Raw genomic sequence first — 16,958 nt, 5'->3', positions numbered from 1 at the left:
GGAGAATTTTCCAAAAAAGGTCAAGCCAAATGAATCCTTTCATATTCTTAGCCTCAAGTTTTATTTATGTTAGGGAAAAAAATTAAAAGACTGAAAACGAATAAATTTTTAAACAAATTTTAATCATTTTAAGTAAAATATGACTTTTCAAACATTTTTTTAAAAAAATAATCCTTCTTAAATTGATATTGAAATTCAATCTATTCCTTAAAAAACATATTAGAGCTTGGGTGAATCTGATTAGTAAAGACCATTGGTGCCTATAAAATAGTTCCTCCAGCTGAACATTTTCACAGTTGGCAATTGAAGTGTTTTACTATTATCAATTTTCACACTTGAAAAATTGTAGTTACAAAATCTATTTTTCACCAAGAACTACAAAAATTGATCCTTACCACCCTTCAGCAAAAATTGATCCTCATCTGGCTCCAGAGAAATTACATCCTAAAGGGCAGGATCGTCATCAATCACCCTTGAGCAACCTCTTGTTCACCCATACAGTATTGTTAGCAAACGTTTTTGTCTATTTTTACTTCTTTCACTTCTTCCCTGCTTCTTCATTGTATGTCATGCATAAAAAGAAATCATAAAAACTAGATTCATAACTGACTTTGACCATTGGTAATTCCCTTTTATTTTATCTATAATATGGCCACTCTTTCACCGAGAGCTGGAAATAAATTATTTTTTTAATCAGATTATGCAGGTCTTGGATATTCAGTAGCATTTTAACATAACTGTCATGTGTCCCCCATTTACTGGGGCACCTTCCATGTTCAATTCAACTTTTGTCTTGCTATGGTTGTTCATTCATAATGTTGATGATGTTGGATCAATTGTCATTATTCATTTTGTCGTGTATTTCAAGATCAATCCCGGTTTGAAGTGGATATAAAGCAGCTTCCTGAGCGGGTTGGATTCACATACCTACAGTATGTTTTCCTTGTCCATAATGCAATTTCTCGTAATGATTGATTATTAGAGCTATTTCTTTTTTTATATATATATAAGCAAAAGGATTAATTGAGTTAGTTTAATATCATACTGTGGTTAGAGCCTTTCACTATGTTACTTTGTTGAACATCATCTATGGTAAACTGTTTTTTTTTTCTTTTTATATCTTAAAAATAGTGTTGAGGCTACTTTTTTAGTTATCTCAAATTACTTCTCATTTTGAAAATATCAAGTTAATTGTTCTTTTTTTATGTATAAAATATGTGAATAGTTACTATATTTTTGTTGAATCTTATTTTTAGTACTCAAATTTCTATAAGATACAATTTAGTCCCTTTATAAAAACTATCAATTTAGTTCCTCCTAACAACCTAAAGTTTAACAACATTAAAAAAAGGAAAATAAGCTCAAGGATAAAGGTGAAAATAGGCTAGGTTGGCGGTAAGGGGCCTAGCCTGCCAAAGGTGTAGCTTGACGTATTTTTTTTAAAAGGTCAGGCTTTTATTTTTTAAAATGTACTTTTAATTAAGAATGCCAGATTTTTTAGGCTTTAAAATAGGACTTTTAATAGGCTGGTTTTTTTTATAATATATATATATATATATATATAAATATAATTATTAATATTAATAATAAGTTTATAATATAAATAATGTAATTAAAATTTGAAAAGACTGGATGTGATTTGTGGCTGACTGCCACGGGCCTAGGAGAACGGAGAATTGGAGATTGACTTCCTAGTTCTTATATATGCTTCTTAATTCAAGAATCAAAATTTAGGTGATGTACGTCATCCTTTTTTTCCTTTGTTATTATTAACTTAATTGTAAAAATAGTTGTCTTATTTATTTTAACTCACAAAATCTGTCCTTTTATATTTTAATTCACTATTAGAGTTTTTTTTTTTCAAAATGGTTATTTGAGTCTCTATGATAAACATTGGACATTGATGGTTAACAAAAAAACTTTGACTTTTATTGATCATTAATTTTCATTCATCATTCTACCAACCAATTAGATAATGACACATGGTGGTCACTGTTTCCTCTTAATCGTCAACGTCTAAATTTTGTTCTGAGGACACAAATAATCAATTTGAAAAAAGACTCTAATAGTGAATTAAAATATAATGAGACTAATTTAGTAAGTTGGAAAAAAATAAGAAGACTATTTTTATAATTAAGTCTTTATTATTATCAATGTAACTTTACAAAATATTAAATAAGTTAGTAAATGAGCCCTTATGGATTATTTAGGCCGGTTAGCCTATTTCGGCTTATGGGTTTGTTGACATGCATATTGGTATTTTATATAACAAGTCAAATAAATAACTTTCATATTAGGTCAGATCAAAGCCTAAAAAATAGCTCTAATAGATAAATTAGTCAACTTCAAGCTTAATAATTATGATATATGTTTGGTCTGACTTATTTTCTCTCCTACTTAAGAAAGAAAAACACTATTTTTAATAAAGTCCAGGGACTAAATTGTACGATATAAAAGTTCAGGGACTAAAAACAAGATTAAATGAAAATAAAGTATAGGAACTAAAAATATATTTTACCTCTATTTTTTTTATAGGAAGCAATGACTTTTTTTCATCCCAATGCCTAAAGAAATTTGCTTCTAATTTTGCCTTTTCTCTTGGCTTTTTTGTTTTCCTCCTCAGCCATTAATTGTTGCCTGAGTACGAGATGTAGGTTGGATTGACCGAACGAGTATCAAAATCGTGGGTGCTTTCTCTTGTAACCTTTATTTGTTTAAATTGTGTTTATCACCTTGTTTTAGTAGATTCAATATCTTATATGTGATAGACATAGGGTTAGAATAATATTGCTGAAAATACAGGAAAACTTATTGGATAGTAACAAAGTATTATCTTTCTCACTAGGTCAAAGTAGAATTGAATACACACACATAGGCTTAAATGATTATATATACTTGAATATATTCAATTCGTTTGAAATTAAAGGTTACATGCGAAATGATTTCAAGGTAACTCAATTCACTCCCCCCTCTTAAGTAACTAAGGTCACTTAACAAACATATGGTTTTCCTAATCACAAGATCAAGTTAAAAGTCGAAATGCCAATAATATTTATGAGAGATTTATACAACTTTGGAGGATGGTGGAATGACACTAGATTAATTGTCAAAAGGTTAGTAAATCAATGCCCTATTTTTTTAGGATTTGATTTATGTGACACTACTACAAAAAGTGTTTATTGCGACAACTCAACTACGACGGTTGGCCAAAGACCGTTTTTGAAAAGTATTCAGTGGCAATATTGTAATAAATTATGAGTTTAAGGACGGTTATTTAGAAAACTGCCGTAATTGAATAATGTACAAAGTCGGTCTTTGAAACCCGCCTTTGTATTTTTACCCTTTTTTTGTTTTCTCTCTCTTATCATACAGCTGTTACTCTTTCTCCTTGATATTTTCACTTTCTCTCTCTCGGGTAGCGCACTGGTCGCGCTTCTTCGTTGCGGCACTGAGTGAGGTGGTTCACTCTCTCTGCCTCTTTCTCTTCTCTGTCCCTAGAAACAAACCATCATCTTCTCAGATCTATACCAAAAGCAAAACCCTAAACACTTCCTTGCCTTGTTTTGGTTCCTCTTCCAATTTGATCCCATCATCAATGGCTTTCGCATGCAGCAGAATTGCGCAACGAACATCAATTTCATCTATAAAATCAGCCATCAAATTCAACATTCGCGCTTCTTCATTCTCCAAAACAACTTCCTCCTTTTCTCCTATTCACCAATCCTTATTGACCAGGTTTCCCTTCGTCCTACAATGTTCGTTTTTGCTCCTAATCGCAAACAAGCCTTAGAATTATCGATTTGTCATTGTTGTCGTTGGTTTGTTGTAGGATTTCGCAGGAGCTGAGATGCACGCAGTCGATGTTGCTGCTGCACAGCACGGTGGTGGCGGCGAGAATGACGTCGTGTCTGACTTTCAAAAGTTGTCGAGCGCTTTCACCGGGTACTCTCTGTTGCACCTCTCCTGGCCTCTAATACTCTCCTTTTCAAAATTATTCGCAAACCGTGAGTTGCTTCTTTGCTTCTCGGCTTGGGTTTAGTTTTTTTATGGATTTTCTTTTTTCTCTTCCCGCTTTCGAATAAGCTTTGTGAATTGTGAGTGAACTGCTAAAATTAAGAAGAAGAAAAAACTAATACACTTAGTCTATCTGTTTGTTTAATTAGGACCCATGCTTTGGTATTTTTCTTAGGCAACTAGCAGTTTTTCATTTGAGGTTCTTATCTGAGTTTAATTGGCGAATTTGGGTTTTTCAAAATCATTTAAAAAGCTTTAGTCTATTTGATTTTGCTTTCTAAATTTGTGCACCATTTAGCCTCTTGATAATACTGTTGTGTTAATTGTCGATACTAGTAGAAGATAATTTCCCAATCTATATCAGAGGTGTTCTGCTGTTTCTCCAACCTCTTGGCTATCTCAAACTGGTAGAAGCTTTCCTTTAGGTCTTCCTCATAGTATGTATTGATTAACTGTTTCACCTTCCTCATAGTATGTATTAAAAAATCTTTTTAACAAATAAATTGGTGATGCACCCTCAGGTCTTGAAGTGAGAGACAATGCAATATCCATGGATGCAATTTCTACTACTATCATATCTTATAATTTTTGGCCTCCAATATAGGTTTGGCAGACAAGATTCGTGTGAAAATAAACTTAGGACTGCTTGTGTAATTGCTGTTGCAAAGGCTCGTGTTTTACCTACTACTATTATTATTATTATTATTAAAAATTTTTTGACAGAGTTCTTTAAAAAGGAGCCTAGGTGGACTATGTGTGCAATTCTCAGCCCAACTTTTAAAATACGGGAGTTTCAGGTAAAAAATTCCCCTGCCATTGTAATGTTTTAAAATTACTCAATATAAAACTGTTCAGATCTTTTTAGGAATTTTATATTGTGACAACCAGGCCAAGTTTCCTCATCAATGTTCCCCAAAACACTTACAATTCTGCTGACTTTGAAATATTCTTCATGACTCAAGGTTCCATGATTTGGATTTTCATATGCAATTTGGTTTAAGTTAACTAATTGAGAAATAGATTCAGGATGTTGGGTTGAGCTTTCATCATATAATAAACTAGGAATAGTTTTGAAGCATAACTTTTCCTTTTCTGCTGTTTGGGTTAAAATGACCATGATTATTAGTTATCAGTGTCGAATGTAATTCCTGTTACATGGTTTGTGACAATCATTGTGTTCCTTTCTTGAGAATCTTTCAGTCCAATTATTTGATGGGTAGTCATGGTATCAAAATCTATTAACTAATAGACCATTCTCTGTAAGGCTTCTTTTTGACCTTGGACCTGGGTGTAACTGGTTTTTGAAAAATACTTGTTTAGGATATCTTGTGTCACAGCTTGGACTAATCCATTTCATTATTAGTAGAGCTCCTTTGACATGATCATATCCTGTACTTCATGTTAGTTACTTTCTATTTCTACGTAATTTATCGCATTATAAGTGTATGTTCCTCTTCCTTTAATTACACTCTATAATCAGAATATGAGATTGATAACTGATGTATTCTTTGAAGGAAGTGAGCTTTGAAAATTTATGCTTGAAATAGTGGTCATCACACCATTCCTGCTAATATTTTTTCTTGTGAGCTTGTTTTCTTGGTCCGCATGAAAGGTACGTTTCATTCCTACTAATATTTTTTCTTGTTAGCTTGTTTTCTTTTCCTTCATTTGAATTTTTTGTGGCTTTATTTTACTTTTTGTGGTTAGATCTTTTTCTTAAAACTGAAGTCATAGGATGAGTTCAAAATGTTTATAGCACAATGTTTTGTAACTTTTGTAGAATTGACTAGCTTAAATGGCTGGTCCTAGGATTGCCCATGCTACCTTGAAAGGTCCGAGTGTGGTTAAGGACATCATAATTGGAATAACACTTGGCTTAGCTGCTGGTGGTGTGTGGAAGATGCACCACTATAATAACAAAAAAAAAATTATATATATATATAACTGACAATAAAAAAGTCATAATAACAATATATATACTTTTCTTTTTATTGTGTTTTTCCCTTTACTTTTCTTTTCTTCGGTTGTTACAATTCTTATCAAAGACCAGCTTCAAGTCCTGCCGTCATCTTCCTCAATTGCAGTCCAATGAAGTAATGTTTTAAGCCTTTATAGCAGCGCATCGGTGCAACGCAACAAAAAGCTCTACGTTCAAATTTAACACAAATCAAACACATCTTAACCCTTTTTTTTTCTGATGATACCTTACTTTTAAAAGCCAATTTGTTTTTTGCAAGCGATTCCAATGGCTGTAACACCAAACAAAAAGTTTAGAATTGGCTGAGATTTGTTCTTTAGGTTTTGATGGATGATAAGAAGTTATCACAATTGGCAGAATATATAGACTCGAAAGTGATATGGCATCCTCATGTCCTCATTATTAAATCATGAAGATTGTGTCGTTCATTACATCTATGCCTAGTCTGAGTTGGCTGCCACTTAATTCATATACAGCAAATATTTTTTTCCTATTTCATTTTCATTTTTTTAGGGACGGGCTGACGAGGATTGGGAAGTGGGAACTCAGATTTACTTTCTCAAAACCCCAGAAAGAGAAATTGAACATATGTTTCTAAGATCTAACATGTATTGATTGGTATGTTGATGGCCTGATCCTGATGGTACCAAGTTCTTTAAAATTAGATTTTAATGTGGCTGGATCAACCCTATCATATACTTTAAATTTCATTCCCTTTTCCTTTTTCATCTATGTCTTTTTTTTTCTTCTTCCTTTTAAATCAGTCGTGACGGAATTTGCGGAGAAGGACCTCGATCGATTTTAAAAGATGATTCCTAACTTCATCTTCTGATTGAGCATAACAAACTTGAAAACAACTTTTTTCTTTATGATTCCTTGATTTTAAATGAATGATGCGCTAAATAAACTTTTGGACATGCCAAAGTCAACAAGTGCTTCTTTAATGTGTTCTGATTACTAACATGAATTGATACCCTGATAATTATTTTCTCTTTTCATATAAGCATGAACCGTGTTATCAAACATCAATGGTATTTCGAATTGGCTGAATAACATGAACGAGGTATAAAAAATAGACCTCTTTCATGTTACTCAGAAATTTCTTTCTCCATCCATGCATAAAGCTAGCCATATCTAACATTCACCCATGCAATGTTATTTCTTTATCTATTTTCATCACATCAACTATTTTATCACGCCATTCTTGTACACAAAGAAATTATATAAATAAAATTTCTGTTATATAATTTTAAAGGTTGAAAATATCTTCTTAATAATTAATTGCTAACAATATATAATTTTAAAAAATGTTATATGGAAGAACTACATGTGCTTAAAAGTTAATAGATTATTTACTTAGTTAACTTTTATTTTCCTATTTTATCTCCAATAATTAATTGATTAATATAAAAAAAAAACACTACGTACAAATAAGTCTATGAATTTAATTTAAATACTATTAAAGATTCTATAGTGGATATTAAGAATGAGAATAAGTTGGCTATTAGGAGATTATAACACGGCTTATATATAACGAGGTCTAACGCACATGATTTATTTCAATTCATTTTGGCCAGGTACTTTATTTTTGTAAGCTGGAGGTTCCCTTTTGACTATGGATATGGTGACTCCGATCAGAAATGATTGAAAAGTCTGTGCCCCATGACCATGTGTTTCAACGAAAAAAATATTAGGTAATATACAATTATATAAGGAAAATTTTTAACCAATGGATTTCTATAAAATAGTTCAAATATGAAGATTTATATATTATCTTGTAGGAGAGAATTCAACTTGAAACTACTCGGTTGTATAAACTTAATTGATATAACTTTCATGCTCAATTTGATAATTTTAAATAATTTTGAATATTTTCTTTTAGTGTATATAATTTTAGTGAGCAGCACTTTTAGACGTTTTTCTGCTAAACTTATATAGTATTGGTGTTTAAATTTGATTAATTTTATTCTTTTGTTCTTTCTTTGTATGAACAATTTAGTTTAGTAATTATTAGTTAGTTTATAGAAATATCTTTTTAATGAAATGACTATGCCACCAATTTTTATGCCATTATAATTGTTGCTTCCAAAAAGCAAAAAAATTAAAAAAAAATTAATACTTCTACATCGGTTGTTAGAACGACTGATGTAGAATATCTAGCATTCTACATCGGTTGTTAGAACGATCGATGTAGAATTCTAGCATTCTACATTGGTTTTCAGGACAACCGATGTAGAAATATGGCATTCTAAGCCTTAAAATTGACAGATTTTTACATCGGTTGTCCTAATAACCGATGTAGAATGCTAGAATTCAACATCGGTCGCTCAACCGTCGTTGTCTTTCAACGACACCTGGTTACAACTACGCGTGATAACCGATGTAGAAAGGCGTCGATAACCAATGTAAAAAGTCTATTTTCTAGTAGTGTGAATATCAATTTAGGAAATGATTGTTCTCAACAAAATATAATATGTTTGCAAAGTAAAAATTTACCTAAAATGAATAAAAATATATTTTTTCTTTTATTAGAGAAGTAGGGTGTCCCTTAGATGTTGTCATGGTACATACATAACATACGTTTGGATCTCTAGGAGATTTGTTGTAACATGTCCTTCGAGACAAAAGCAAGGAAGATGATGCATCCTCCAAACTCCAAACTTAGGTTGGGTGCAAACAGATAGTGCAAACGACAATCTTAGCACAACTATAATCAATGCATTCTTTGTGTTGTTGAGCCTAGGTGCTAAGCAATATGTTTAAAATAGAATCGGTGAAGACACTGATTCAAGGTTCAATGGTCTAACGGTAGTTGAATCGGTTTTACCGTTTTTAATATTATAATATTCTAAGTAATAAAATAATATAAAATTATAAAAAAAAAGTAGGATCTATTAATATAAATGACTTAATTATGTCTTTTATAAGACTAAAATTAATAATAATTGAAAAAAATAATTGATACTTATATGATATATTTGAATGTATATATTTTAATTTATCTTACAAATATTATAGGTTAAATTTTTTAAAAAAATTAATAGGACCAGATCAATTCCGATTTTTTAGTGTTCGGTCTGGTAACCACATCGGTTCCTAGTTTTCAAAACATTGGTGCCAAGTGTAGGGTTCTAGGATAGTAGCAAGTATCACATTTCTCACTAGGTCAAAGTAGAAGAAAATCCAAACCACTATTTAAAGAAACATTATTTTTTTTTATTCATTTTAAGTAAAATTTGACTTTTCAAACATAATTATTTTATTGAAAATATTTTATATTCTTAGCCTGTAAGTTATTTTTATTTTAGGTATAAAATATTTTAAAAGATCAAAATGAATTAAAAATATTAAAAAAAACTAATTAAAATTCAAATATAATTCAAAGAAAAAATATATTTTTATTCATTTTATGTAAAATATGACTTTTCAAACATATTTTTTTATTGAAAATAATCCTTTCCTAAATTGATATTCACATTAATCAAATCCTAAAAAAAATTCGGGCATTGATGGATCTGATTAGAGAAGACCATTAGTGCCTATCAAATGGTTTTTCCAACACCAACATTTTTCGTACTTGGCAATTGAAGTACTATACTATTATCTAATTTTCCAACACACTTGAAAAATTGTTATCAAAATATATTTTTCGCACTATCATAGAATTATTGTATACTATTATATATAATATGCCCACTCTTTCAATTAGGCTCATCTCTCTCAGTCCCTTTTCCCTCCAATATTGATTCTTTACTAACAAAATTTCCTTTGCAAAAACCCTACTAGTCCTTCCATTTGCCCCCCTTGAACTCTTCTACGACTAGGTACCCACTTCATATTCAAAACCCTAAAACTCCCACTATGTTTATTTGCCTAATCCTTAGCTTTTGTTTTTTTAATTATTATTATTATCATTACTATTTCTGTAAAGCATTGTTTAATTTGGATTAATGTGTTGTGGTGATTTGTAGATAATGGGAGAAACGAAGAACGAAGCATACAACGAGGACCTTCTAGATCAAGTCAATGGTGAAGCGAGCTAGATAGATATTGTTTCTAGTAGTACACTTGTTTGATTATTATTTTTTTTTATAATATCAGGAAATTGAATGATGTTGGTTTTTGTGATATTCTGATTTTGAATGTTTTTTTTTCTTTTATTTTTGGTAGGGGCTATGTTGGGATTCACAGTATGGGATTCAGAGACTTTCTACTAAAGTCGGAGTTGCTTTGTGCTATTATGGATTTTGGATTTGAGCATCCTACTGAAGGAAATTTTGTTAGCAGAGAATTAATTTTTGAGGGAAAAACGACTGAGACCAACCTCGGTGAAAGAGTGACCATATTATAGATAATAATATATAATAATACTGCAAAGTGTAAAAAATAGAGTTTGTAACAATTTTTCAAGTGTGAAAAATTGATACTAGTTAATTCTTCAATTGCCAAGTGTGAAAAAAATTGGATTTGGAAGGACCATTTTATAGGCACCACACCAATCTTCTCTAATCAGATTCACCCACGCCCTAATATGTTTTTTTAGGGAATAGATTTAATTTTAATATCAATTTAGGAAGGATTACTTTGAATTAAATATTTCTCTGAAAAGTTATTTTACTTAAATGAATATTTTTTTTGTTTTTCTTTGAAGATGATTTCAATTTTAATTATGTTTTTAATATTTTTTATTCATTTTCAATCTTATAATTTATGTTTTACCTAACATAAATAAAACTTAGCGGCTAAGAATATGATAGGATTAATTTAATTTTTTTTTTGAAAAATCACATTTTATACAAAGTGAATAAAATATAGCGTTTTTATTTAAATTTGATTTGAATTTTTATTCAGTTTTTTTAATGATTCTTTCAATCATTTTGATTGACCTCTTAATTTATTTATTACCTTTTATGAATAAAAATTAGAGGCTAAAGATATGAAAGGATTCATTTGGGTAAACCATTTTTTGGAATATTCTCTAATTAATATATTTATCATTGTTTATAATATGATATCATAAGAGAAAACATTAAATTTTAATACATAAATATATTCAATAAAATTAGAAAAATTGAATAAGAATAATTTATTATTTTGTATTTTTTATATACAATGTGTAAAATTTCTTTAGGGGTTTCCTAGACTATCAATGATAGAAAACAACAAGATTTGAAACCTATGATTCTCACAAACAATTAATAAACAACAATAGATAATGATGTGTACCTTTCTCCATAGGAAGACTTGTACCTTTTTTCATAGGAACTTCTCTCCGGTACACTTTGATTTCCTTGAAAAAGAAGAGAAATAAGATTTCACTTCCTTAGGCCTTTCGTTTCTGCTTCTCTTCGTTCATGATGGCTATGAATGAGAGAGAACACTTTTCTGGTCGGGAAGGGAACCTTATTTCACGTTAGTGGGTATTAAGCCCCTTTTATAACCACTACTTCCATCAAGTAGTAGTTAGCTCTATAAACTTCTCCTATTAAGCCCAATTACAATTTAGTCCTTAATCGTTAATTATTTATTTATTAGTCCTTACATAAGTCACATATCTCTCACATGAGACATTAATTCTAACATTCTCCCACTTGGCTCATGTGACATTAATAAACATTATGGACTAACTAAATAAATAGATTAACTAACATAATGCCCATTAAAAATTGACTAAATTATTTTATACATTGGGTACATCATAATATCATGATTAAGAACAGGAACCAATTCGAGTCATGGCAGTTGTACACCATCTAATCGACATAGTCCCTTCCATGTACTACAAATTAGTTTTCTCCTTAATATGATCATTAGTTAGGAGTACATAATTGGTCCAACATAATGTCTTTCATTCAAGACAAAACCTGTTAACATAACTCTAACACAAACATGCATGCAAACATAGAGAACAGGTAATAAAAAACATATCATAATTGAGCTCAGAGTGTCAGCAAAATTACATAAGGTAAATTACACTTAATGATCATCAATAACAATAATGCCCATACTTTCAACATGTTCTATAATGTCTTGGGCAATAATCTCTTATTCAAAGAGTCAACTATCATAAGGTTTGTGCTAATATGTTTTATTGACACTCTTTGTTTCTGAACTTCTTCCTTCGTGACAAAGTACCTCAATTTCATATGTTTAGCACCCTTAGAGTACTTGTCGTTCTTACAAAAAATATTGTTGCGGAGTTATCACAATACATTTTCAGCGGCCTAGCAATACTGTTGACAATTCCAAGCCCTGAAATAAAGTTCTGTAGCCAATTAGCCTTAATTGTAGCCTCAAAACATACTACAAATTCATCTCTCAGATGCAACAACAACTGATGCATACAAAATTACTTTCACTTGTTTTCGTTCCATATCATTTCTAGGACATTGTGTGCGAGACTAACTCTGTCTCATTTCTAAATTAGAATAGGCGATGTTAAACACCTTTCCATCTTGAATCTCTCTAGTACTTTATTGATATATACTTTCTGAGATAAGCCTAACAATCCTTGTGATCTATTATGGAATATTTCTATCCGTATCACATAGCTTACCTCACCCATATCTTTCACTTCAAAGTTTCTAGAGAGAAATTTCTTAGTCTCATGAAGAAGACCAAGATCGTTAGCTGCAAGCAAGATATCATCAATATACAGAATTAGAAAAATAACCTTACTCCCACTGACCTTCAGATACATACACTGATAAACAATATTTGCCTTAAATCTAAAGGAAACAATGACATCATTAAACCTCAAATACCATTGGCAGGAAGCTTACTTTAAGACTATATATTGATTTCTTTAGTTTGCATACTATGTGTTCCTTTCCCTCAACTGAGAACCTCATTGGTTGGTCCATATAAACATTCTCCTCTAAATCTCCATTTAGAAAGGCAGTTTTCACATCCATCTGATGTAGCTCCAAGTCATAATGGGCTACTAATGCCATGATAATTCTGAAAGAATCCTTTCGTGAGACCGGTGAAAATGTCTCTTTATAATCAGTTCCATATTTCTAAGTAAATCCCTTAGCAACAAGTCTAGCCTTGTAGCGTTCAAGGTTGCCATGAGAGTCACGTTTAGTCTTGAAGACCCACTTACAACCAACTCTCTTACAACCCTTTGGTAATTCTACAAGGTCCCAAACTCCATTATGTTCCATGGAATTTATCTCTTCTTTCATGACATTTAACCACTTCTCAGAATTATCGCAACTTATAGCTTGCGAAAACAAAATTGGATCACTATCATTAATGCTTAAGTTTGTTTCTGTTTCATGTAGGTACACCACATAATCATTCGAAATAGTTGTCTCCTTTCTCTTTGAGACCTCCTTAATGCTACTTTTTGTGGTTCTTCCATAATAGGTTCATTATGCATCATGGGTTCATTATTGTGTTGCTACTCTTCATTAATTTTGTAGCAATAACTGAAGGAGCAATCACCTTACTGTTAGAGGCATAAGCTAAAAGGACTTACACTCTAATAACTTCTTTAATTTCCATTTCTAGTGGAACTGTACTTCCACTGATTTCATCATTTTCAATGAACCTTGCATTTCCAGTTTTGACAATTCTCATACTATGATTAGAACAATAAAACATATACCCTTTAACTTTTCTAGATAACCAATGAAATATCCACTTGCATCCTATTTTCTTTTTTTGCGGATTATAAATCCTTATTTTTGCAGGTGCCTTATACTAGATATCCTATTTGTCCACAGTTCAAAAGGTGTCTTTGGAATTGCCTTACTAGGAACCCTGTTCAACAAATACATGACAGTTTTCAAGGCATACATCCACAAAGATACGGGTAAAGTCAAATTGATTAACATACTCCTAATCATATCCATTAAAGTTCTATTGTGCCTTTCTGATACACCATTTGGTTGTGGTGTACCGGACATTGTGTATTGTGCACAAATGCCACGTTTCTGAAGAAGCTTAGCAAATGGACCTGGGTGTTGCCCAGTTTCATCATATCTTTCGTAATACTCACCACCTCTATCATATCTAATAATTTTCACATTTATGTCTAATTGCCTTTTTACTTCATTGTAGTAAATTTCTAAGGCATCCATTGCCTAAGAAAATTTGGGCAGTAAGTAGACATAACCGTAACGTGAATAATCATCAATAATGGTGATAAAGTATCCTTCCTTTCCGAAAGAACTAACATCAAAAGGTTCATAAATATCAGTATGCACAATTTCAAGAAGCTGAGTGCTTCTTGTAGCTCCTTTCTTTGTATGTTTTGCTTATTTTCCCTTAATACAACCCACACAAATATTTAGATCCGTAAAATCTAGATAAGGAAGAATTTCATTCTTTATTAATCTTTCCATCCTTTCTCTAGAAATGTGACCTAAACGTTTATGCCACAAGAAAGCAGATCATTCATTCACTAAACTACGTTTAGTGCCAACATTATAATACAAAGTTAAAACAGTTTCAACATATAAACTGTCTATTTCCAATTTATATAAACCATCACAAGAATACCAGTACCAATGAGATGATTATGCTTAAATAAATTGAAACATCCATTACCAAAATTAAAAGAGTATGCAGTAACATCAAGTTTAGATAATGAAACTAAATTCCTAGATAAACTAGGTACATAAGGAGTTTCCAGTAAATCTAAACGATGTCCAATGTTGAGTTTTAAACAATAAGTCTCAATTGTTTCCACTGGAGCTTTCACTTCATTCCCCATGAAAATGAATTTCTCATTTGGGCTTATGGTTTGGATTGTAAGGAATTTCTACATAATGTTAGAAACATGAGTCATACATCCAGAATTAATCCATCATGTATCATGGGAAACTACAGTTAAGTTTGATTCAAAACATACATGAGCATTAAGCTCACCATTCTTTTCGAACCAAGACTTACACTTTAGGCAATCCTTTTGGAAATGTCTCGATTTCACAAAATTGACAATTATTGCCCTTTGATACCTTTCTTCTGGATTTGCAAAGAGTCGTCATTGTTCTTTAATGACCCTTTGCCTTTATCATGCTTCTTCATAAATTTCTTTTCAAGTTCCTTGATTCCCTTGGTGGCTTACATAATAGACTGAGTGACTTCCTTGATTCTTAAGCCTTGTTTCTTCCTGAACTAACATACTGTGCAATTCATGCACATTCCATTTATCTTTCATGGTATTATAGTTCATTTAGAACGGGCCAAACTCAGACGGTAATGAGTTTAGAATAAACTGAACAAGAAAGTTCTCATTCACAGCCATTATATTCCCAAGGTCTTAAGTCTTGCTGCAATATTTGTCATCTCGATGACATGTTCATACATAGTACGTGAACCATTAAACTTCATGGTGGTCAATGTACTCATTAATGTCCCAACAATAGACTTATCAGTTGTTTAAGAGCACTCTCCCACTAATCCCATAAACTTTTTAGCACTTTCGATTTTAGGGAGAGTTGTCTTAATACTATCTGCAACAGTCATTCTCATCAACATTAGGCTGAGTCTGTTAGATCTTTCCCAAGTTTTATAATGAACTTTATCTTCACTGCTACTAGCATCAATAATAGTAACAAACTTCTCTTCCAACATAGCAAGATCATGATCCAAAACACTGAGGTAAAATTGGACTTGCTCATTTATGTTAGAGAAGTTAAGCCCATTAAAATTGGCACATATGATACATAAGAATCCAATGAATTCAAAACATGTATTACATAATAAAATTCACATAAGTGTTTTGAGACATAAAATACATGTCATACATATGATTCATTCAAATAACGGTCAATGTATATTGATGTTCTCCTTTGGGTGATACACCAACACACAACATACAAACATAATGATGCTAATAAAATTTTAACATTATTTAGCAATTAAATATGCACCAATTAGTAGTATCTATTTACTTTGGGCATATAAATAAAACTAATGATACACACAAATTGCCTACAATTATATTCATTAATTATAAGAACAACTAATCAACCTTTGGGCGATCCACAAATGCCTTATAACAATGAATTTCAATTACCCATAAACCAATAACCATATAATTCAGCATCCATTATTCTATGAGTAATCAAAATAATCATTAATTTTGGAATTAAATAACCTTACAAATTTGGTCACTTTGGTGACTAACAAATTCAACATACATTTAATTCCAACCAAATATATTTGGCTTGCACATACTTATTGTTATTAACAATTCATAGCCATTCTGTTAATTTCATTCCAGACCATAAAATAATATTTGTATTTATTTGTGTTTTTGCATTCAAACACGTTCAAGCAAATATGTAGCATATACATATATTTAATTCTACCAATAATTGCAAAACATTCACATTAATTTAATTAAAGAACATAAACTTTCAATCCTTTAATCATGTTCAACAATAATTTTTCGGGAAAAAAAAAGATCAAGTGGGATTGGAAATAGCAAACATAAGGTTGCAAATAGCAATTTCCAAAATTTTCTATTCTTCCCTACAACAAACACACCAGCTTTTCAAATTTGGAATTGAATCTTTACGTTAATGTTTTAATGTCACGCTTCCTTTCTTTCACCATTAGAAGTAAAAACGTTCTCCAAATTTAATATATACATCCGTGCAACTTTCTCTCCGAGAATCATAAGTTTTCAAATAATTTTTCTCCAAAATATTCATTCTCTTGCAACTGACTTACGCATAACTTTTTCAAAACATTGGAATTAAACTTACTAGCAGGCCAAATTCCAAAATATCCATTCTCCTGAACTTACGTGTGGCTTTTACAAAACATTGGGAATTAAATGGAAGCAGGCCGTGAACACTTTCTCCATGAATATATAGATAACGTTAATGGAATTAAATCCGGACAGCTTCCTCCAATAAAAATAAAAGCTTTCTCCATTAAAAAAAATTGCAGCAGAAGCTTTCTCTTGAAATTTTTTGTATAATATTCCTTTCATACAAAATCTCAT

At 31.1% G+C, this 16,958-nt stretch overlaps 1 long non-coding RNA gene across 9 annotated transcripts; it reads left to right on the top strand.

Moving 5' to 3' along the window:
* The first annotated feature begins 3,362 nt into the window (after positions 1–3,362).
* On the top strand, positions 3,363–10,538 carry LOC114392779. 9 transcript variants are annotated; one of them, XR_003662394.1, is made up of 6 exons: positions 3,363–3,735; positions 3,830–4,004; positions 4,738–4,811; positions 5,529–7,686; positions 9,964–10,021; positions 10,163–10,537. It is a non-coding gene; the product is annotated as an uncharacterized LOC114392779 (long non-coding RNA). The 9 variants fall into 9 exon arrangements; XR_003662392.1 differs by having other exon boundaries at positions 3,830–3,942; positions 4,738–7,686; positions 10,163–10,538; XR_003662391.1 differs by having other exon boundaries at positions 3,830–5,626; positions 6,506–7,686; positions 10,163–10,538.
* The last annotated feature ends 6,420 nt before the right edge of the window (positions 10,539–16,958 follow it).

The sequence above is a fragment of the Glycine soja genome, chromosome 17, assembly GCF_004193775.1.
Source record: "Glycine soja cultivar W05 chromosome 17, ASM419377v2, whole genome shotgun sequence".
NCBI classification, from domain to species: Eukaryota; Viridiplantae; Streptophyta; class Magnoliopsida; order Fabales; family Fabaceae; genus Glycine; species Glycine soja.
The sequence above is the reverse complement of the archived record's forward strand: the minus strand, read 5'-3'. Positions and strand labels throughout refer to the sequence as shown.